The sequence below is a fragment of the Lotus japonicus genome, chromosome 5, assembly GCF_012489685.1.
Source record: "Lotus japonicus ecotype B-129 chromosome 5, LjGifu_v1.2".
Lineage (NCBI taxonomy): Eukaryota > Viridiplantae > Streptophyta > Magnoliopsida > Fabales > Fabaceae > Lotus > Lotus japonicus.
In genome coordinates this window covers 26,785,700-26,808,884 of record NC_080045.1, presented here as the reverse complement: position 1 = coordinate 26,808,884, position 23,185 = coordinate 26,785,700, and the positions used below count along the sequence as shown (strand labels likewise).

General features: G+C 42.8%; 1 non-coding gene across 1 annotated transcript; it reads right to left on the bottom strand.

Annotated features, from left to right (window-relative positions):
- Positions 1–5,705: 5,705 nt before the first annotated feature.
- On the bottom strand, positions 5,706–5,812 carry LOC130721646 (small nucleolar RNA R71). Its single transcript, XR_009013568.1, has one exon. It is a non-coding gene; the product is annotated as a small nucleolar RNA R71 (small nucleolar RNA).
- Positions 5,813–23,185: the final 17,373 nt, after the last annotated feature.

The following is a 23,185-nucleotide window of genomic DNA, read 5'->3' as shown; positions in this document are numbered from 1 at the left end:
GATGGAAGTTAATTCCAAAAATCTTCAGAGAAATGTTAGAACTTCTCTTCTTCCATATATCACAATCGTTTCGAGGCGAAACTCTAGGATCTACGAACGTCCGATTCCAATCATCGGAAGTTTGCCGAAACCGAAACCCTGGTATTTCAAAACCCTAGAATCACCCGACAATGAAGACTTTTTCTATTCAGAGCATCAAATGAAGATTCTACACGCGTACACCCATTTCTCTCGATGATTTCAATCTTTCTTCAGAAGGAAGTTTTCTATTCCGACATTCGATGCAAAAAGCAACTTATCGGGTAAAATAGTTTTACACCGACTATGCATTAGTTATCAAAAATACAAGGAGACCTCATTTTAGTTTTGGAATTCTTTCGCCAAAACCTATCTTAGAATTCATGGAGAATGACGCCGGAAAAATCAGATTCGCGAAACTTTCATTTTCCCGCGTTTTGCCAACATCTATATATAGCCAAGAAAGGAAGAAAAACACAAATTTTCCACCATTTTCCCCACCCAAACCCGCGGCCAAGAAGAAGAAGAAGGAGGAAGAGATTTTTTTCAATCCTTGCTTGATCGTCGATCAATCAGTTGCTGCTTCAAGGTTTCGAGGTATAGTCGCTAATCCTTACCTCTGATCGCTTTTTCCATAGCTTTTCTGTAGACTTTTCTGAGCTGATAGTTTTGAGGTTTTTGCAAAACTATCCTGAATATTTCATTTTTGATTCTAAACATCTTCCTTACATGCCCAAGATCACTTCTGCCGGATTAGATTTTCCGTAATGTCGCCGGAATTCCGCCGGAATCAATTTTAGCCTTAAATACCCATTTTTGGAGTTTTTGGAGTAAAGCTTCAACCTTTAGGCTGAAAACTATCGCCTTAGCTTAGTGCTAGTAGGATTAGTTGTCATAAACGTCGTTAGTAACGTCCCTGTCAAATTTGGTTTTTGGGATTTCAGTTTTGAAATTTCTAAGTTAAAAATCATGACCAAAATACCCCTGCGACAGTTTTTGATCCGATAATTTTTCTGAGTTCAGAATAACCTTAGTTACGGCTAAGGAAAGCATAGGAACCAAATTTGATCGAAGAAAAATCGAGTCCCCTAATTACCTAAAGTGGCCGAGCCTATTAAGGGGGGAGGAGGAAATTTCCTTTTCCGAAAACTTGTCCTTTCGCGCTAGATTATCGTACCTCGGAGTATGAACTACTTCGAGTAACCTTAGTAAGTATCGATAGCTTAGTTTTCGATAGATTCTGATAGTATTTCGGTGATTTTGCTTTAAAGGAGCTTTTGAGGAATTTCCTCAGGAGCAACGATTTGCTTGTGAGGAAGAGTTTGAAGTTCACCCTGGAGAATCTACAGGTGAGGGCTTCTCACTGAATCTCTAGATAATGCTTAGGGTCGATGCTTCGACATTGTTTACTGTTTATGCACTTGTTTGTGTTTGATTGGAAAAACGTTTTCTGAGGCTTCGGCTGAAAATGTAGATGATTCATCTACTGAATGCTTTTGAGATTGAATTTCATGCTAAGTGCTAATTGGGTAATTTAGGATGTGTGGTACATGCCTTATATGCTAAGTGCTATGTGGTTATTGCTTAATATGTTGATATATGACATGTTTATTTATTGTGCTGAGTTATTTATGCTTTTGCAATGAAATCTGAGATTCTGTATAGTGAGGATAGCGGGCAGGTCATGCCGATTTTATATTGAGAAAGTTTGATAGGACGAATGAGATTCGGGCCTTGTTTTGTTTAGTGGATCGAGACATTCTCTGGAAGTCATTTGGGGATTAGGAGATCCCGAGAACTTATAGGAATTGCGATAAGACTAAAAAGGATATTATTTTGAAAAGAAAACTCATAAGACATTAAACAACCTCTAAATCTTCAAATAAGGATAATAAACTCGAAAGGAAGCTTTGGATGCAAATCTTAGTTTTGGAAAACGAGAAGTGTCATCGGATCCCCGTGTTGAGAAAGTTGAGAGGCTTTGAGTATGTAGATGTTGTTGTGCTGTTGGAGCAGCTGTTGTTATTGTGCTGTTGGAGCAGTTGTTGTTGTTGTGCTGTTGGAGCAGCTATGTGTTGTTGGGCTATCCTGGGGATAAGTCCGGGAAACCGTTGGTTTCCGAGAGTGTGATACTCCGTGCTCGTTGAGCAGTTTTGACCATCGGATTGAGATGAGTCGGATGATTTGGAGATCATCATGAGTTACATGTGTTTTGTTGTGAAGAAGTGTCTTTTGTCGCAGAATCGACTTTACCTTAGGGTAAGCTTTTAAAGACATTAATTTAGCTAGAACATGTGGCGACGAGTCGAGTGAGATTTGGAGACGTTGTTTGACTAATCATCCTGCATTCACGCAACATTAATGAGGTATTAACACAGGACGTACTCTGGACCTCGTCGGTTTCCAAAATGGTCATAAGACCCGGAATGCCGTGTAAGAGCGTTTGTAGACGACTCTTGTAGCAGACCGAAATGGCAGACCTACGGGTTTACTGCTGATCTGGCTACCTTGGTTTGGTGTAAGAGACACGCGGGCAGAAATGGTCCCACCGTTGCTGGTGCTAGGATTGACCCGTTGATGTCCATCCCAGAGGCACGCGAGCGGAAATGGTCCCATCCGTTTGATGTCCATCAGTTTTCGGAATGCATTTGGTTAACTGGGTTAACCGTCATTTGCATATCATGCAACATGCATACTAATTTAGTTGGCGAATGTGATTGTTATTTGTTAATCCTATTTGGAACATGCTAAATGTTATTATTGTCGTTTATGTTATCGTGGAATATGCAACCCTAGGATGTTATCCCTAGTTATAAGCCTAAGTGGCTATTCTCTTATCTATATCTATTGGTGCTATTATTTACGTAATTCTTTGGAGTTGACCCTCGCGTCTTCTGTGTGTGCTTTGGCGGACAAACGCCCTTTGTCAGATGTCTTTGGCGGACTGGTTCACGATGGTTCACCCTTCGGGGGAAACTAGGGATTGAGATGCTGGAACAGGAGCGCATCGCAGTAACGAGAGGAGGACGGATGGTGAACATAGACTAGGTCGTGCTGGATTCAGATTCGGACGACGATCATGCTAGCATGTAGGTTTTAGTGCTGGTGTGAGCTCCTCGAGATGGGATTAGTGTAGGAGTAGAGTCTTAGCTCTGAACATCATTTGTTTTCTTTTGGGACAGGGTAGTTTCCCACCTATAGCTTTTTGTGTGGTTTCTTTACGGGAATCACAGAGAGTTGGTTGGACTTAGGAGGTCTTGTTTTAGGCCGATGGGCCAGCTTATTCTCATTTTTGAGGGATAGTGCTGCGAACACTTGACCTTTCTTTTGGTTTGTACATTTTGCCTACGGGCGCTACTTTTCTTACTTCCCGTCACTGGAGGTTTACTTGTGATGTGGTTAGCTACTTACAGCGGGGGCTGTAATTATTATTGTATATTAGTTCTGTTTATCGTTACTGTTGGGTTTTATTTAATTCAGTCTTGTCTTAGTTATTATCGAAAAAAAATAATTCACGTTTTTCCGCCTTAAGTTTATTTGGTTACTAAAGTGACGCCACCGAAATCGGGGTGTTACATATACATAAACATATATATCTATACGCCAATCACATGTTGTATGGATAATTACTTTTTTCCGTGAGTTGACCCTAGCGCCTTGGCTTTGGTTTCATGTTTGTGTTTGGGTGGTCGGCCTACTGCCAGATGTCGATGGCAGACTGGTTTTCGATGGTCTCTTGATGACCCGGATTCAGTAGTGTTTTTAGGGTCAATTCTTTGTAGGTTTTGAGTCTTTTTGTTGAGTCTCATGTAGTGTTTCATGCATTCTCATGCATTTTTATCTTTTCTTTAGTTTTTATTTTGTTTTGGTAATTTAGTAGTTTTATAGGGAGTTTTCTTGCATTTTAGGTAAAGTTTAGGACTTGCATGGTTTTGTTGTGTTAAGTGAAGGACTTCTTGTGCTAATGAGCTCTTGGAGCTTCTAGAATCTTCCTTGTCTTGTTGGTTAGGTTTGGAGTGCAGAAACTGAAGGAGAAAGAAGGCCAAGAAGCATGGAATTGATGAAGAACATAAAGAGGATTGAAAGGAGGAGTTTCAGAAGCCAAAAAGTCATTTTCAAGCGAGCTTGAGCGCCTAGGCGCTGGGGGATGAGCGCCTAGGCGCTGGGGGATGGGCGCCTAGGCGCCAATTGGTCCAGAGAGCCTGTTTTTTAAGAGCAATTGGCGCTCTGAATTGGCGCCTGAGCGCCCAGACTCGACCTATTAGCCTTTAAATAGGCTTTTTGCCATTTCTTTTGTACCTTTTGTCATTTTTATCAATTTTTACATAAGTTAGAAGAGAGAGCCGGAGTTCTGAAGCTTTGGGAGCCTTCCCTAGGTCTCATGTTCCAGGTTTTATCTTAATTTTCTAGCATGGATTTCATAGCTATGTTCGGCTAAAACCCCTTTTGCTTTGGGTTCCTTGTAAGACTCTTGATGTTTTAATCTTATTTCCTTTTTCTTCACATGAATTCTCTGAGTAAACCCTTGAATTCCATATCTATGCTTTATGTTCCAAGTTAGATCATGAGCTAGCTTTATGCTTTTCTATAATATAATGGGAATTTGTTATAGATTAGGGACATGATATGGGATTACCTCTTCTATGCTTGCTACTAGGAATAGAGTAGGGGTTGGGGTTTGTTGGCCTGAATTGCATGCTTAGTGCCTTTAGCAAATGTTTAGGTTGTCAAGGAATTGAACCTATCTTTTGACTTTAGAGGATTGTCTATACAAGGCATTGATAGATGATTACATAGGCTATAACATCAAGGAGAGACTCAGAATTTTTGTGGGAAGAATAGGTTAATTTAAAACTGATTTAGTTAAGCAAGAACCCAAGGAAAGATCACCTTTGTTATCACACACTTACATTTCTTAAGTTTGTCACTCAATCACTTGAACAATCAACCCTTAAAACTGAATTTTATTTGCTTTCCAACCGTGAACTTGATTCTTAAACCGAATTCGCATTCCAATTCCCTGTGGTTCGATAATTTAAAACCCGGAGGTATTCGTACACTTGCGAATTGACCAACAAGTTTTTGGCGCCGTTGCCGGGGAATTGTTTGTGATTTTTGGTTTAAGTTTTAAGTTTTAAGTTTTAACTTGTCTAGAATTGGTGCTACTAATCTTTCTCTGTGAGTGTCATACGCAGGTTGCTTTCAAGAGAGGCACCACCATGGGTGGCCGCATGACAGAGGAGGAGATGCAAGCCCACATTGAGGCAAGGATCCAAGAGGGTATCACCCTCCGCTTACGTGAACAAGAAGTTGAGAATGCCAACCGAACTCTTCGGGTACTAACTTCGGGGTCCATGAGCTTTGACTATCCCGGAAGTATTGTCATTCCCGAAGGAGTGGGGAACTTTGAATTAAGACCAGCATTCATCAACATGGTGAGCCAAAGCCAATATGGTGGAGGTTCCTCGGAAGATCCTCATGCTCATATGGAGAAGTTCATCCGGAATTGCAACACTTATCGGGTGGTGAATGTTTCTGCAGAAGCAATCCGGTTGAGCCTATTTCCCTTCTCTTTGAAGGATGCAGCAGAGGATTGGCTGAACTCACAACCTCAAGGGAGTCTCACTACTTGGGAAGACCTTGCAGAAAAATTCACAACAAGGTTCTTCCCAAGGTCCCTCTTGAGGAAATTGAAAAATGACATCATGACGTTCACACAATCCTCAGATGAAAATCTTTATGAGGCTTGGGAGCATTTCAAGAAGCTTTTGAGGAAATGTCCTCAACACAATCTTACCCAAGCTGAATGTGTGGCGAAGTTCTATGATGGGTTACTACACTCATCACGGTTTGGGTTGGACGCGGCTTCAAGTGGGGAGTTCGATGCTCTTCCCCCACAAGCGGGGTATGATTTGATAGAGAAAATGGCGATGAGAGCCATGAACTCCGAGAATGAACGCCAAATCCGAAGAAGTTCTTTTGAAGCAGAAACTTATGACAAGCTCATAGCCTCCAACAAGCAACTCTCCGAGGAAGTTGCGGAAATGCGGAAACATATTCAGGATGCCAAGTCCATTGGAGCGAAAGTAACTAGTTTGGAGTGCAAATTTTGTGGTGAATCTCATGATAGTAACCATTGTACTGTTAATGATGTTGATGGCAAGGTCAGAACATTGACTCAAGGAGGAAAGGCTCCAATCTCAGAACAAGTGCCTCTTGTCCAACCGCAAATTGTTGTAAAGACGGTTGGCAAGAAGAGTCTTGAGGAGCTGATTGAGAGATTCATCGATCATACATCGAGCAATTACAAGAGCCATGATATGGCTATCAAGAGCTTGGAGAGTCAATTGGGACAGCTAGCAAAGCAAATGTCCGAGAATCACCAAGGTAAGTTCTCTTCCGAACCTTTAACTTTGACTGAGCAAGAAAATTCTGCTGTTGTTTCCACTAGGAGTGGAAGAGTTTTACATGAGCCAGAGGAGAAAGTTGAGGGAGAGAAAAGTGAGGAAGCTGAGGTAGAAAGAGATGAGGGTGTTATGGAGGAAAAAGCTAGAGGGCCCACTAGGACTAGAGTTGTAAATACCCATACTCCTGAACTCCGCAAGATTCCATTTCCCAAGGCTTTGGTGAAGAAAAATTTGGATAAACAATTTTCTAAGTTCTTAGAGGTTTTTAAGAAGCTTCACATTAACATTCCTTTCTCCGAAGCCTTGGAGCAAATGCCAATCTATGCTAAGTTCATGAAAGATATCCTCAGTAAGAGAAGGAAGTTGAGTGAGGTCGATGAAACTATCTTGATGACCGAAGAGTGTAGTGCCATTTTGCAAAGGAAGATGCCTAAAAAGAGGAGAGATCCCGGGAGCTTTACTATTCCGGCGGAGATAGAGGGGTTAACTGTGGTAGAAGCCTTGTGTGACCAAGGGGCGAGTATCAACTTGATGCCGCTTAGTATGTTTAAAAGGTTGAACTTAGGTGAGGTTACCCCGACTATGATTTCTTTGCAAATGGCGGATAGGTCCTTGAAAACCCCTTACGGGATCATTGAAGACGTTGTGGTTAAGGTGGATAAGTTTGTCTTCCCAGTGGATTTTGTCATCTTGGACATGGAAGAGGACTCTAAAGTTCCTCTCATATTGGGGAGACCATTCTTAGCCACTGGTGAGGCTGAGATTAAAGTGGCTAAGGGAACTCTAACTTTGAAAGTAGGTGAAGATGAGGTCCTCTTCAATATTTTTGACTCTTTGAAACACCGAGCGGATGAGGAAGTTTTCCGATGTGAAGTAGTGGATGAGCTCGTGTGTGAAGAGTTTGTTAGGATATCTATTAAGGACCCCTTGGAAACAACAATCATGGAGGGGTTAGAGATAGAGGACCAAAATCTTGAGAGAGAACTTGATTCTTTGTACCATGAGGTTAATGCTACTCTATCTCAATTAGAATCTGTCTCATCTCTTGCCACCAAAAGCATTTGGAAAGAAGAATTAACTAGGGATGAGGAGATTCCAATTGAGGAGAAGAGTGAGCTCAAGCCACTCCCTTCCTCTCTCAAGTATGCTTATCTTGAGGAAGGTAAGAATAAACCTGTTATTTTGAATAGTGCTCTCACTCCCTTGGAAGAAGAGAAACTCCTCAGAGTTTTGAGGGATCACAAGTCAGCTTTGGGTTGGACTATTGATGATATCAAAGGCATTAGCCCTGCGATATGCATGCATAAAATTTTGTTGGAAGAAAATTACAAACCTATAGTCCAACCTCAAAGAAGACTTAACCCTTCCATGAAGGATGTGGTGAGGAAAGAGATAATCAAATTGCTTGATGCAGGTGTGATTTATCCAATTTCGGATAGTGAGTGGGTAAGTCCCGTTCAAGTGGTTCCCAAGAAAGGAGGCATCACTGTGGTTGCCAATGAGAACAATGAGTTGATTCCCACTCGTCAGGTGACGAAGTGGAGGGTTTGTATTGACTACCGAAGGCTGAATTCGGTAACTAGGAGGGATCACTTTGCTTTGCCTTTCATAGATCAAATGCTGGATAAGTTGGCTGGGCATCAATACTACTGTTTTCTTGATGGTTATTCTGGGTACAACCAAATTTGTGTTGCACCGGAAGACCAAGAGAAGACGGCATTCACTTGCCCTTACGGCGTGTTTGCTTATAAGAGGATGCCATTTGGGCTTTGCAATGGCCCAGCTACTTTCCAAAGGTGTATGTTTGCTATTTTCTCTGACTTGATAGAGACTTGCATCGAAATCTTTATGGACGACTTCTCTGTTTTTGGTCCAAATTTTGATGCTTGTCTAGGGAATTTAGCCTTGGTTCTGAAAAGATGTCAAGAGACCAACTTGGTCTTGAATTGGGAGAAATGCCATTTCATGGTTAGGGATGGCATAGTTCTTGGACACAAGGTGTCCGAAAAGGGGATTGAGGTTGATAGAGCTAAGATTGAAGTCATTGAAAAGCTCCCTCCCCCGACTAACATCAAGGGTATTAGGAGTTTCCTTGGGCATGCTGGATTTTATAGGCGGTTTATTAAAGACTTTTCCAAATTAGCTAAGCCTATGACCAACTTGCTTGAGAAGGAAGCACCTTTTACTTTTGATGAGAATTGTTTGAAAGCTTTTGAGTTGATTAAAGAGAGTTTGGTGACAGCCCCGATAATTGTTGCTCCGGATTGGTCTCTGCCATTTGAAATCATGTGTGATGCTAGTGATCTAGCTTTAGAGGCTGTCTTGTGTCAAAAGAAAGAAAGTGTGTTGTATGTCATATACTATGCAAGTAGAGTGTTGAATGAGGCTCAAAGGAACTACACTACAACTGAAAAAGAGTTGTTGGGTGTAGTCTTTGCTTGTGAAAAGTTTAGGCCTTACATCTTGGGTTTTAAAGTAATTGTTCATACTGACCATGCTGCTTTGAGGCATTTGTTTGCTAAACAGGACTCTAAGCCAAGGTTGATTCGATGGGTCTTACTCCTTCAAGAGTTTGACCTTTAGATCATTGACCGGAGAGGCAAGGACAATGGCGTGGCAGATCATTTGTCAAGATTGGAAGGTGGGGCGTGCAGCCCAATACCTATTCAAGAGGAGTTCCCGGATGAGAAGCTCCTAGCTGTTTCCACCGAGGAACCCCTACCCTGGTATGTACATTTTGCTAATTTCCGTGTTGCTGGACTTATTCCCCATGACTTGACATGGCAGCAAAAGAAAAAATTTCTGCATGATGCAAAATCTTACCTCTGGGATGACCCTTTCCTTTTCAAAATTTGTTCTGATGGAGTCATTAGAAGGTGTATCCCAGAAGTTGATTTTGAGAAAATTCTTTGGCATTGCCATGGATCAAGTTATGGTGGACATTTTAGTGGGGAGAGAACCGCTGCTAAGGTTCTCCAAAGTGGTTTCTATTGGCCTACACTGCATAGGGATAGTAGAGCTTTTGTTGAGAGTTGTGATAGATGTCAACGAACTGGTAACATCTCAAGGAGAAATGAGATGCCCCTCAAGAATATTTTGGAGATTGAGTTGTTTGATGTTTGGGGCATCGATTTCATGGGACCTTTCCCACCTTCATTTGGTTGCCAGTATATTTTAGTGGCTGTGGATTATGTTTCCAAGTGGGTTGAAGTCTCTGCACTCTCAACAAATGACTCTAAGGTGGTGGTTGCTTTTCTAAAAAAAAATATTTTTACTAGGTTTGGTGTACCTAGGGCAATCATAAGTGATGGGGGTACCCACTTTTGCAACAGAGCTTTCGAGTCTGTCTTGGAAAAATATGGTGTTAAGCACAAAGTGTCTACCCCCTATCACCCCCAAACTAGTGGGCAAGTTGAGATCTCTAATCGGGAGTTAAAACGTATTCTTGAAAAGGTGGTAGATTCTTCCAGAAAGGATTGGTCAAGGAAACTTGACGATGCTCTATGGGCCTACCGAACCGCTTTTAAAACTCCGATTGGTACCTCTCCTTTCCATCTAGTTTTTGGGAAAGCGTGTCACTTACCTGTGGAATTAGAACACAAGGCCTATTGGGCCATAAGGAAATTGAACTTTGATTGGAAAGTTGCTAGCGGGAAGAGACTCTTGCAATTGAATGAGCTTGATGAGTTTCGACTCCGAGCTTACGAGAGTGCTAGCATCTATAAGGAAAAGTCGAAGAAGTGGCATGATAGGAAAATTTTGAATAGGGAATTTGTCTCAGGGCAATTAGTGCTGCTCTTCAATTCTAGATTGAGACTCTTCCCTGGGAAACTTAAGTCTAGATGGTCCGGACCCTTTGTGGTCAAGAGGGTGTTTCCTCATGGTGCTGTTGAGGTTGAAAACCCAGAGACCAAGAACACTTTCACCGTGAATGGACAGAGGTTGAAAGTGTATCAAGGTGGTGAGGTGCTGAAGTTGGAAGCCATATTTTTCAAACCTCCCTGACAAGCATGCTTAGTTCTGCGTTAATTTCGCTCATAGCATGCTTAGTGATTTCTGTTTTATTCTTGAGACTTATAGGATTTCTTGAGATTCTGAGTTTGTGGTTGAACATTGCCCTTAGTTGTCTCATTTGAGCTTAATTGGAGAATCTTTTTGTAGCCAAAAGTTTGGGATGGATGTTTGGTTGGAATGTTGGGGGAGTGATGGTCCTTGTTGTGTTGTATTGAACTGGAAAATTGAGAAATAGTCTCTTGCCCCAAAGGAAAAAGCAGTGAAAAAAAAGAAAGAAAAAGAACTCCTAACCAAAAGTTGGAGTTGGAAAAAAAAGGGGTTTGAAAAGTTGGGTGCAAGAGACTTGTGCAAAAAAAAGTGTTGTAAGCTCCGGGGTTATTAGAAGAGGACCACACTCAATGTGCTTGAAAGCCTAGTTTTCCTTTAGGGACCAACCACCATCATGTTTTACCTAGCCAATGTTTCAACCCTTATGGAAGTCTCTTTGAATATTTGCACGTTTGATCTTTGTTGCTATTGAGTGAATGACATTCAGGACCTATGAACTTGTTTGTGTGCTCAGTGCACTTAATGAACATCTCATCCTAGGATTTTTAGATCTATATGTTTCTCATGAATGGACTCCACACTCTTCTCTTTTCAAAAGATGCATGAAGTAGGTTGTTGAGTCTTTCTCTTGGAACTAGCTGTGATTACTTTGTTCCCCTGTTTTTGTGAAGTATTCCTTGTTGTAAGCACTTGTTTGGGAGCATTTCTTGCGCTTGAGGGCAAGCGAGTGTTATTTACGCTCGAGGACGAGCTGTCGTTGAGTATAGTGGTGTGATGACCCGGATTCAGTAGTGTTTTTAGGGTCAATTCTTTGTAGGTTTTGAGTCTTTTTGTTGAGTCTCATGTAGTGTTTCATGCATTCTCATGCATTTTTATCTTTTCTTTAGTTTTTATTTTGTTTTGGTAATTTAGTAGTTTTATAGGGAGTTTTCTTGCATTTTAGGTAAAGTTTAGGACTTGCATGGTTTTGTTGTGTTAAGTGAAGGACTTCTTGTGCTAATGAGCTCTTGGAGCTTCTAGAATCTTCCTTGTCTTGTTGGTTAGGTTTGGAGTGCAGAAACTGAAGGAGAAAGAAGGCCAAGAAGCATGGAATTGATGAAGAACATAAAGAGGATTGAAAGGAGGAGTTTCAGAAGCCAAAAAGTCATTTTCAAGCGAGCTTGAGCGCCTAGGCGCTGGGGGATGGGCGCCTAGGCGCCAATTGGTCCAGAGAGCCTGTTTTTTAAGAGCAATTGGCGCTCAGGCGCTCTGAATTGGCGCCTGAGCGCCCAATCTCGACCTGTTAGCCTTTAAATAGGCATTTTGCCATTTCTTTTGTACCTTTTGTCATTTTTATCAATTTTTACATAAGTTAGAAGAGAGAGCTGGAGTTCTGAAGCTTTGGGAACCTTCCCTAGGTCTCATGTTCCAGGTTTTATCTTAATTTTCTAGCATGGATTTCATAGCCATGTTCGGCTAAAACCCCTTTTGCTTTGGGTTCCTTGTAAGACTCTTGATGTTTTAATCTTATTTCCTTTTTCTTCACATGAATCCTCTGAGTAAACCCTTGAATTCCATATCTATGCTTTATGTTTCAAGTTAGATCATGAGCTAGCTTTATGCTTTTCTATAATATAATGGGAATTTGTTATAGATTAGGGACATGATATGGGATTACCTCTTCTATGCTTGCTACTAGGAATAGAGTAGGGGTTGGGGTTTGGTTGCCTGAATTGCATGCTTAGTGCCTTTAGCAAATGTTTAGGTTGTCAAGGAATTGAACCTATCTTTTGACTTTAGAGGATTGTCTATACAAGGCATTGATAGATGATTACATAGGCTATAACATCAAGGAGAGACTCAGAAATTTTGTGGGAAGAATAGGTTAATTTAAAACTGATTTAGTTAAGCAAGAACCCAAGGCAAGATCACCTTTGTTATCACACACTTACATTTCTTAAGTTTGTCACTCAATCACTTGAACAATCAACCCTTAAAACTGAATTTTATTTGCTTTCCAACCGTGAACTTGATTCTTAAACCGAATTCGCATTCCAATTCCCTGTGGTTCGATAATTAAAAACCCGGAGGTATTCGTACACTTGCGAATTGACCAACATCTCTCCCTTGGGGGGGATCAGGTTTGAGCTGGTTGACCGTCATGCCCCCACCGCTTGGGTGATCGATTCCGTGGATCATCGGGGGACGTACCGGGGAAGGGTCATGGAGGACCGTACTGACGAGCGTGGACGTCTGACGAGGGGAGTTCTACGACGCATGGAGCTGAGCTTCAACTTGCCGCCTTCAGTTCGCTGTGGACCGGGCACTGGCCGAGGACCACCTGCACCACCTTCATCTTCATCCGATGACGAGGACCCATCCGAGATCGAGGCTGATATTGATGCACCTGTCACGCCACTTCCTGCTACTGCTGTCGATCCTACCGACGTTGCGTCGACCTCGAGTCTCGTGGAGCCGAAGAGGGAGCCTGTTGTTCCATCTGCCTCTCGCCGTTTTCCGTTTACTCCACCGCGCGGCTACCGCGTGGAACCCCTAGTTCGTGTGGTGGAGGAGGATGTCCTTACTGAGGAGGTAGATGTTGAGATGGGCTCGACTAGGGTTGTTCGCAGGACAGTTAGGAGGGAGGTCGTGGACTTGGATACTGAGATGATCACGGTGGACTCTGACTCTGACACTGACGACGACTACTACGTCGGGAGCGACGAGGAGGAGGAGGAGCTATCAGCGGTACTGGGAGGGTAGGTTTAGGCAGGCGTCATATTTCGTGTAGAGCTCTGATTCGTCTTACTTTTGGGACAGGGTAGGTTCCCGACGCATGGCTTTTTGTGTGGTTCTCTTGCTGAGGGATCACAGAGAGTCTATCGGACTGTAGGGGTCTTTGTTTAGGCCATTTTGAGGCCGACTTTCTCTTGGAGGATTGTAATTATAACTTTCTCACTCACACTTCTGGATCTGTACATATTTGCCTACGGGCACACTACTTTGGAGTCACTGCGAGTGCGCGTGACGTTGGAGTGTAGCTGAGGCTGTACATGTTTATATGATGTACATCGAACGAAAAAAATATGTCTTTATTTTCTATCACTATAATTAAAAAGAATCAAACGAAAAAAAAATACCTGCTTTCTTGCTTAGAGTTATTTTTTAATTACTAAAGTGACACCCGGAAATCGGGGTGTAACATTGTGGTATCAGAGCTTAGTTGAGTCTTTTGGGAGTCTTTGGGGAATAGGTCTTCTGTGCTAGGTTGTGTGACTCTGGAAAGAGTGAAAATTGATTGTCTGCAGAGCGATTTTCGCTCTAATTGATTGCATTGTTACTTGATCATATGGAATCGTTTCTGGTGCTATCATACGATTAGGACTAACAGTTTCCATGGGGTAACAGACGATGGTGAACACGAATCAGCTAACTGAGATGATGGCCACTATGTGTAAGACCCAAGATTTTAAGCTTAGAATAAGTGGAAGAGATTTCCATTCACGATTAGGTTTGACGTATTGAGAAGGGAAACCTGAACAAAAGTTTATTAAAGGAAATATATTTATGAAGGAGAAAGTTCAGGAAAAGTTTAAAGAATGCATCGTGATCGATAAAAGTTATAGCGCGATCGTTTTACGCTTAAAACTAGGTCAGAAACCCTAGTATATAGCTAGTTTTCACTTTTAGGCACGACGGAAGTTAATTCCAAAAATCTTCAGAGAAATGTTGGAACTTCTCTTTTTCCATATATCAAAATCGTTTTCGAGGCGAAACTTTAGGATCTACGAACGTCCGATTCCAATCATCGGAAGTTTGCCGAAAACGAAACCCTGGTTTTTCAAAACCCTAGAATTTCTCGACAATGAAGACTTTTTCTATTCAGAGCTTCAAATGAATATTCTACACGCGCACACCCATTTCTCTTGATGATTTCAATCTTTCTTCAGAAGGAAGTTTTCTATTCCGACATTCGATGCAAAAAGCAACTTATCGGGTAAAATAGTTTTATACCGACTATGCTTTAGTTGCCAAAAATACAAGGAGACCTCTTTATAGTTTTGGAATTCTTTTGCCAAAACATATCTATTAATTCATGGAGAATGAAGCCGGAAAAATCAGATTCGCGAAATTTTCATTTTCCCGCGAATTTCCAACCTTTATATATAGCAAAGAAAGGAAGAAAAACACAAATTCTCCTCCATTTTCTCTCCCAAAACCGCGGCCAAGAACAAGGAAGAAGGAAGAAGAGTTTTTCTTCATCGTTTGCTTGATCGTTGATCCGTTAGTTGCTACTTCAAGGCTTCGAGGTATAGTCGCTAATCCTTACCTCTGATCGCTTTTTCCATAGCTTTTCTGTAGAGTTTTCTGAGCGGATAGTTTATGGGTTTTTGCAAAACTATCCTAAATCTTTCATTTCTGATTCTAAACCTCTTCCTTATGCGCCCAAGATCACTTCTGCCGGGTTAGATTTTCCGTTATGTCGCCGGAATTCCGCCGGAATCAATTTGAACCTAAAATACCCATTTTTGGAGTTTTTGGTGTAAAGCTTCAACCTTTAGGCTGAAAATTATCGCCTTAGCTTAGTGCTAGTAGGATTAGTTGTCATAAACGTCGTTGGTGACGTCCCTGCAAAATTTTATTTTTGGGATTTCAGTTTTGAAATTTCTAAGTTAAAAATCATGACCAAAATACCCCTGCGACAGTTTTTGATCCGATAATTTTTCCGAGTTCAGAATGCCCTTAGTTACGGCCAATGATAGCATAGGAACCAAGTTTGATCGAAGAAAAATCGAGTCCCCTAATTACCTAAAGTGGCCGAGCCTATAGGGGGAGGAGGAGGAAAATTTCCTTTTCCGAAAACTTGTCTTTCGCGCTAGATTATCGTACCTTAGAGTATAGATTACTTCGAGTAACCTTAGTAAGTGTCGATAGCTTAGTTGTCGATAGATTCTGATAGTATTTCTGTGATTTTGCTTTAAAGGAGCTTTTGAGGAATTTCCTGAGGAGCAACACTTTGAGTGTGAGGAAGCGTTTGACGCTCATACTGGAGAACCTTCAGGTGAGGGCTTCTCACTGAATCTCTAGTTAATGCTTAGGGTCGATGTTTCGACATTGTTTACTGTTTATGCACTGGAATTGTGTGTGATTGGAAAATGTTTTCTGAGGCTTCGGCTGACAATGTAGATGATGCATCTACTGAATGTTTTTGATGAGTGAATGACATGCTAAGTGCTAATTGGGTAATTTAGGATGTGTGGTGCATGCCTTATATGCTAGGTGCTATGTGGTTATTGCTTAAGATATTGACATATGACATGTTGATTGATTATGATGAGTTAATTCTGCTTTTGCACTATAATCTGAGTTTCTGAACGGTGAGAAAAGCGGGCAGGTCATGCCGATTTTATTTTGAGAGTTTTGAGAAAGCTTGAAAGGACGAATGAGATTCGGGCCTTGTTGTGGTGTTGTATGGATCGAGACATTCTCTGGAGTCATTTGGGGATTAGGAGATCCCGAGAACTTATAGGATTCGCGATAAGACTAAAAGGATAATTATTTTGTAAAGAAAACTCATAAGACATTAAACAACCTCTAAATCTTTAAGTAATGGTAATAATCTCGGAAGGAAGCTTTGGATGCAAATCATAGTTTTGGAAAACGAGAAGTGTCGTCGGATCCCAGCATTGAGAAAGTTGAGGGGCTTCGAGTATGTAGATGTTGTGGTGCTGTTGGAGCAGCGTTTGTTGTTGTGCTGTTGGAGTAGCTATTGTGGTTGTGCTGTTGGAGCAGCTATGTTGTTGGGTGTATCTTCGACTTTGCGGCGCGAATCCGTATGTCCAAACCCGACGGGTTGGGCCGATTCGGCAATAATTGTTGACACGCGCGAATCCGTATATTCAATCCGATGGATTGGATCGATTCGGCGGTAGTCACTCAGGCACGCGTGAGTCCGTATGTTCAATCCGATGGATTGGATCGATTCAGCGATTGCCATTTTACCTCGCGTGAATCCGTATGTTCAATCTGAGGGATTGGATCGATTCAGCGACAACTTTTCGACACGCGCGGATCCGTATGTTCAATCCGATGGATTGGATCGATTCGGCGATAGTCATTGGACACGCGCAACGTCCGTATGTTCGACTCCTTTGAGTGAACCGACTTGGCGTTGTCATTCGTTGCGTGTGCGAGTCCGTATGTTCAACCCAAGGGGTTGGATCGACTCGACATGCCTAATTGTGGGAGTTGCGTGTGCGAGTCCGTATGTTCAACCCAAGGGGTTGGATCGACTTGACATGCCTAATTGTTGGGCTATCCTGGGGATAAGTCCGGGAAACCGGTAGTTTCCGAGTATGTGATACTCTTTGCTTGTTGAGCAGTTGTGACCATCGGATTGAGATGAGTCGGATGATCCGGAGATCATCATGAGTTACTATGTTAATGTGAAGAAGTGTCTTTTGTCGCAGAATCGACTTTACCTTAGGGTAAGCTTTTAGAGACTTTAATTTACCTAGAACACGTGGCGACGTGTCGAGTGAGATTCGGAGACGTTGTTTGACTAATCATCCTGCATTCATGCATACTAATTTAGTTGTCGAGTGTGATTGTTATTTGTTAATTCTATTTGGAACATGTTAATTGTTATTATTGCTGTTAAGTTCATTATGGAATATGCAACCCTAGGATGTTATCCCTAGCTATAAGCCTAAGTGGCTATTCTCTTATCTATATCTATTGGTGCTATTATTTACGTAATTCCTTGGAGTTGACCCTCGCGTCTTCTGTGTGTGCTTTGGCGGACAAACGCCCTTTGTCAGATGTCTTTGGCGGACTGGTTCACGACGGTTCACCCTTCGGGGGAAACTAGAGTTGGGATGCTGGAACAGGAGCGCATCGCGATAGCGAGCGGAGGACGGATGGTGTACATAGACTAGGTCGTTCTGGATTTCGAATTCGGACGACGATCATGCTAGCATGTAGGTTTTAGTGCTGGTGTGAGCTCCTCGAGATGGGATTAGTGTAGGAGTAGAGTCTTAGCTCTGAACATCATTTGTTTGCTTTGGGGACAGGGTAGTTTCCCACCTATAGCTTTTTGTGTGGTTCCTTTACGGGAATCACAGAGAGTTGGTTGGACTTAAGAGGTCTTGTTTTAGGCCATCTGGGCTGACTTATTCTTATTTTGAGGGACAGTGTTGCAGACACCTGACCTTTCTTTTGGATTATACCTTTTGCCTACGGGCGTTCTTTTCTACTACTTTCCGTCACTGGAGGTTACTCGTGACGAGGTTGGGTACTTACAGCGGGGGTTGTAAATATATATTGTATAATAGTTTTATTGCTTTTCGCATTTGGGTTTTATTTAATTCAGTCTTGTCTTAGTTATTATATCGAAAAAAAAATATTCGCGTATTTCCGCATTAAGTTTACTTTTGGTTACTAAAGTGACGCCACCGAAATCGGGGTGTTACACTATGGCCCAGGCAATGACTAATCAGGCGAATGACAATGCTCAGAGGCGTGATGCGGAGGAAGCGCGTGATCAACACCAGCGTCAGAGGGAGGTGACTCTGGATCAGAACAAGGGGCTGAATGACTTCAGGAGACAGGATCCACCTAAGTTCTCGGGCGGTACTGACCCGGACAAAGCGGATCTCTGGATCGAGGAAATAGAGAAGATCTTTGGTGTACTACAGACTGTTGAGGGAGCCAAGGTGGGCATGGCAACTTTTCTGCTGTTGGGTGATGCTGAGTACTGGTGGAGGGGCGTTAGAGGGATTATGGAGGTAAACCATGTGGAGGTGAACTAGAATTCATTTCGTGCTGCTTTTCTGGAGAAGTATTTTCCTGATAGTGCTCGTGACGAGCGTGAAGCGCAGTTTCTGACTCTTCGTCAAGGGAGCATGACCATTCCGGAATATGCTGCTAAGTTGGAATCCTTGGCCAAACACTTCCGATTCTTCCGTGATCAGGTTGATGAACCCTATATCTGCAAGCGCTTTGTGAGGGGACTAAGGGCTGATATCGAGGACTCAGTGAGACCGTTAGGGATCGTGCGGTTTCAAGCATTGGTTGAGAAGGCTACAGAGGTAGAGCTGATGAAGAACAGGAGATTGAACAGGGCTGGAGTTGGAGGACCAATGAGGTCAACACCTGAGAGTTTTCAAGGAAGAGGAAGTTTTCAGGCGAAGAAACCTTATCAACATCCTGCGGGGAGAGGGTTTACCCCAGGATCTTACAAGCCGATGGCTGCTGCTGTTGCTTCTGGAGGGTCGGGAAACTGTACCCCAAACTGTGACGTGACCTGCCTCAGGTGTGGAGCGGTCGGGCACTATGCAAGCAGCTGCACAACGCCACCAAGTTGCTTCAACTGCAATCGACCGGGGCATCTGGCTGTGGACTGCAAGGCACCTAAGGCTGAACCGTCTGTGAATACTGCTAGTGGAAAGCGCCCAGCTGCGAGGGGAAGAGTTTATACAATGGATGGCGAAGATGCTGAAGGAGTGGATGGCTTGATCAGAGGGGAATGTGAAATCGACGGTAACCTTTTAACTGTACTCTTTGATTCTGGTGCAACTCATTCTTTTGTCTCTAAGGATTGCGTATCAAGACTAAATCTGCCTATTACTGCTTTGAGTTTTGATCTTATGACGACTATGCCTGCTAGGACCCTACATGCTAATGCCGCATGCATGCACTGTTCAGTAGTATATAGAGATAGAACTTTTCATGCCAATCTAGTATGCTTACCCCTTAAAAACCTAGATGTAATCCTAGGGATGGATTGGTTATCCCACTACCATTGTCTTTTGGACTGTAGTCGAAAGAAAGTGGTGTTCCCTGACTCGGATCTTTTCGAGTACCTTTCTACTAACCACATTAGTGCGTCGTTGAGCGAGGGCACTCAGAAGTACTCTTCATTGCTAAGTTTGGAGGGGAGGAAGGACTCGGATGTTCATGGCATTCCAGTGGTTCGAGACTTCGCTGATGTTTTTCCAGGAGACGTACCTGGACTACCGCCAGTACGCGACGTAGAGTTCGTGATCGACATTGTATCCGGAACCGAACCGATTTCGATCGCACCTTACCGTATGGCACCTGCAGAGCTAGTAGAGTTGAAGTCTCAGTTAGAGGATCTTTCGGCAAAAGGATTCATTCGACCAAGTGTCTCACCGTGGGGAGCGCCAGTGCTTTTAGTCAAGAAGAAAGACGGAAAGTCTAGATTGTGTGTGGACTATCGACAACTTAACAAGGCGACGGTCAAGAATAGATACCCGTTACCGAGGATAGATGATTTGATGGACCAACTACGAGGGGCTGCCGTATTCTCCAAGATAGACTTGAAGTCGGGCTATCATCAGATCAGAGTGAAGACTGAGGACTCGCTACGGACACTACGAGTACCTAGTGATGCCGTTTGGAGTGATGAATGCACCTTCTGTCTTCATGGACTACATGAACCGCATCTTTCATGAATTCTTAGATCGGTTTGTAGTGGTGTTTATTGACGACATTCTGATCTATTCGAAGGACGCAAAGGAACATGAAGGACATTTGCGCCAAGTTTTACAAGTGTTGCGAGAGAAAAAGTTGTATGAGAACCCTTCCAAGTGTGAATTCTGGCTTGAGGAAGTCAACTTCTTAGGCCATGTTATCTCAAGGGAAGGCATAGCTATGGACCCAGCGAAGGTGGAGACTGTTTTCGCTTGGGAACAACCGAAGACAGTGACAGAAATCAGAAGTTTTGTGGGTTTAGCTGGATATTATAGACGCTTCATTGAGGGATTTGCCAAGATTGTTGGACCTTTGACTCAACTTACGAGGAAGGATCAACCTTTTGCATGGACTGAGGCGTGTGAATCAAGATTTTAGACTCTGAAGGAACGTTTGACGACGTCACCTGTGCTTATTTTGCCACAATCGGAGGAACCTTATGAGGTCTACTGTGATGCTTCACATCAAGGCTTGGGATGCGTACTGATGCAACATCGAAAAGTGGTGGCTTATGCTTCGAGACAGTTGAAGACTCACGAGAAGAACTACCCGACTCACGATTTGGAGTTAGCTGCCATTGTGTTTTCGCTCAAAATCTGGAGGCATTACCTCTATGGTTGTACTTTCACGATATTTAGCGATCACAAGAGTCTTAAATACTTGTTCGATCAGAAGAAGCTGAACATGAGACAACGAAGATGGATGGAGTTTATCAAGGACTACGAGTTTACGCTGCAATATCACCCTGGGAAGGCAAATGAAGTTGCTGATGCTTTGAGTAGGAAGATGCATGTCTCGTCAATGATGGTTAAGGAGCTGGAGTTGCTGGAACAATTTCGAGATATGAGTTTGGGTGTGACACCGTCTGAGGGAATGTTGAAGTTCGGTATGATCAGAATCTCCAGTGGACTGATGGAAGAGATTAGAGAGCGACAATTGCAAGATGTGTTTCTGCTAGAGAAGAGAAACTTAGTGATTCAAGGGAAAGACCCGGAGTTCAAGATAGGAACTGACAACATCCTACGATGCAAGGACAGAGTTTGTGTACCCAACAACCCAGAATTGAGAAGGCTGATCATGGATGAAGGACACAAGAGCAAGTGGAGCATTCATCCTGGAATGACAAAGATGTATCAAGACTTGAAACTGAACTTCTGGTGGTCGGGAATGAAGAAACAAGTGGCCGAGTATGTAGCTGCATGTTTGACTTGTCAGAAGGCTAAGGTAGAGCATCAAAGACCTGCCGGTATGTTACAGAGTTTAGACGTGCCAGAATGGAAATGGGATAGCATCTCCATGGATTTTGTGGTGGCATTGCCAAGAACACAGAAGAGACACGATTCGATTTGGCTAATCGTGGACCGTTTGACCAAGTCAGCGCATTTTCTACCAGTGAGAACTACCTACAACGTGGAAAAGTTGGCTGAGATTTATGTGGCTGAGGTTGTGCGACTACACGGAGTTCCGACGAGTATTGTGTCCGATCGTGATCCAAAGTTTACATCGCACTTTTGGGGAGCTCTTCATGAGGCGTTAGGAACCAAGCTGAGTTTGAGTTCGGTGTATCATCCACAAACTGATGGGTAGACAGAGAGAACTATTCAGTCGTTAGAGGATCTACTGCGTGCTTGTGTGTTAGACAACAGAGGAAGCTGGGATGATCTCCTGCCATTGATCGAATTCACCTACAACAATAGTTTTCATGCGAGCATTGGAATGGCACCGTATGCGGCTTTGTATGGTCAAAAGTTTAGGACACCGTTGTGTTGGTATCAAGATGGGGAGAGTTTGTTGGTTGGGCCAGAACTTCTGCAATAGACGACTGAGAAGGTTAAATAGATCAGGGAAAAGATGAGATCTTCACAGAGCAGACAGAAGAGTTATGCCGATCAGCGGCGCAGAACCCTAGAGTTTGAAGAGGGCGACCATGTGTTTCTACGAGTTACTCAGACTACCGGAGTTGGCCGGGCTATTAAGTCAAGGACGCTCACGCCAAAGTTCATTGGACCTTACCAGATCACTCTTCGTGTAGGACCAGTTGGGTATCAGATTGCGTTACCACCGTTTCTTTCCAACATTCATGATGTTTTTCACGTGTCGCAGTTGAGGAAGTACATTCCAGACCCGACACATGTAATCGAGCCAGACAACGTTGAACTAAAGGATGATTTGACTTTTGAGGCACCACCGATCAGTATTGGGGACAGAAGAGTGAAACAGCTGAGAGGGAAGCAGATTGCATTAGTGAAAGTGGTATGGAACAACGACACGAGAGAAACTACATGGGAATTAGAAGACAAGATAAAGGAACAGTATCCCGGACTTTTCGCGGAACCCTGAGTTTCGAGGACGAAACTTTCTTTTTGGAGGGGAGTATTGTAAGACCCGGATTTGCAGAACTGGATTAAATGTGTATTTTCCGACTCACGCGTAGGATCGATGTAAGCGTGACAGGAGTTTGCAGTTTGGGAAAGTTTAATGAAGAAGAAAGTTCAGGAATTGCTTGAGGATAGTACCATAGTCGTTTTAGGAGTTAGTGCGAGTCGTCTGCACACCCGCCTTATGGCGAGAGTGTCCAGAATGGGCTAATTCCGCTCTTAAAGCAACGTTTAAGTGAAATTTCAAATCCTTGGAAAAATAAGAAGTTCTTTTTATTTTTCCCTCGACCAGTGTTTCATTTCGGAACTCGGGACTGTACGCACGATAGGATTCGTTTCTCGGAAGTCCGACGACGCTAAATTCATTTCTTTAAAAACCCTAAATTCAATCGCTGAATGAAGACTTTTTCTAATCGGAGCTTTTAATGAAGTTTCCATCCGCGTTGCCAATCTTCTTTCGTCGTTTCCAATCTTTCTTCAGAACGAAGTTTTGTCATCCGACTTTCACAGCAAAAAGTAGTTTTTCGGGGCAAATTAACTTACACCGCTTTTGGATCGTTTTTCCCAAATTCAAGAGATTTGTTTTGAGTTATGGAATTCTATCGCCAGAATCTCGCTTAGAATTCACCGATGAACGTGCTGCAAAAATCGGAATCGCGAAATATTCATTTTCCCGCGATTTCACTTTCCTATAAATAGTAAAAAAATCACAAAATATCACCATTCCACCGCCTTGAGGCCGCGAGCTTGGAGGAGAGAAGAGGGAGGAAGAACTTCGTCGTTTCTTGACCGATCTTCGAGCAGTTTGTCACTATTTCACGGCATCGAGGTAACTTGCTTGATTCT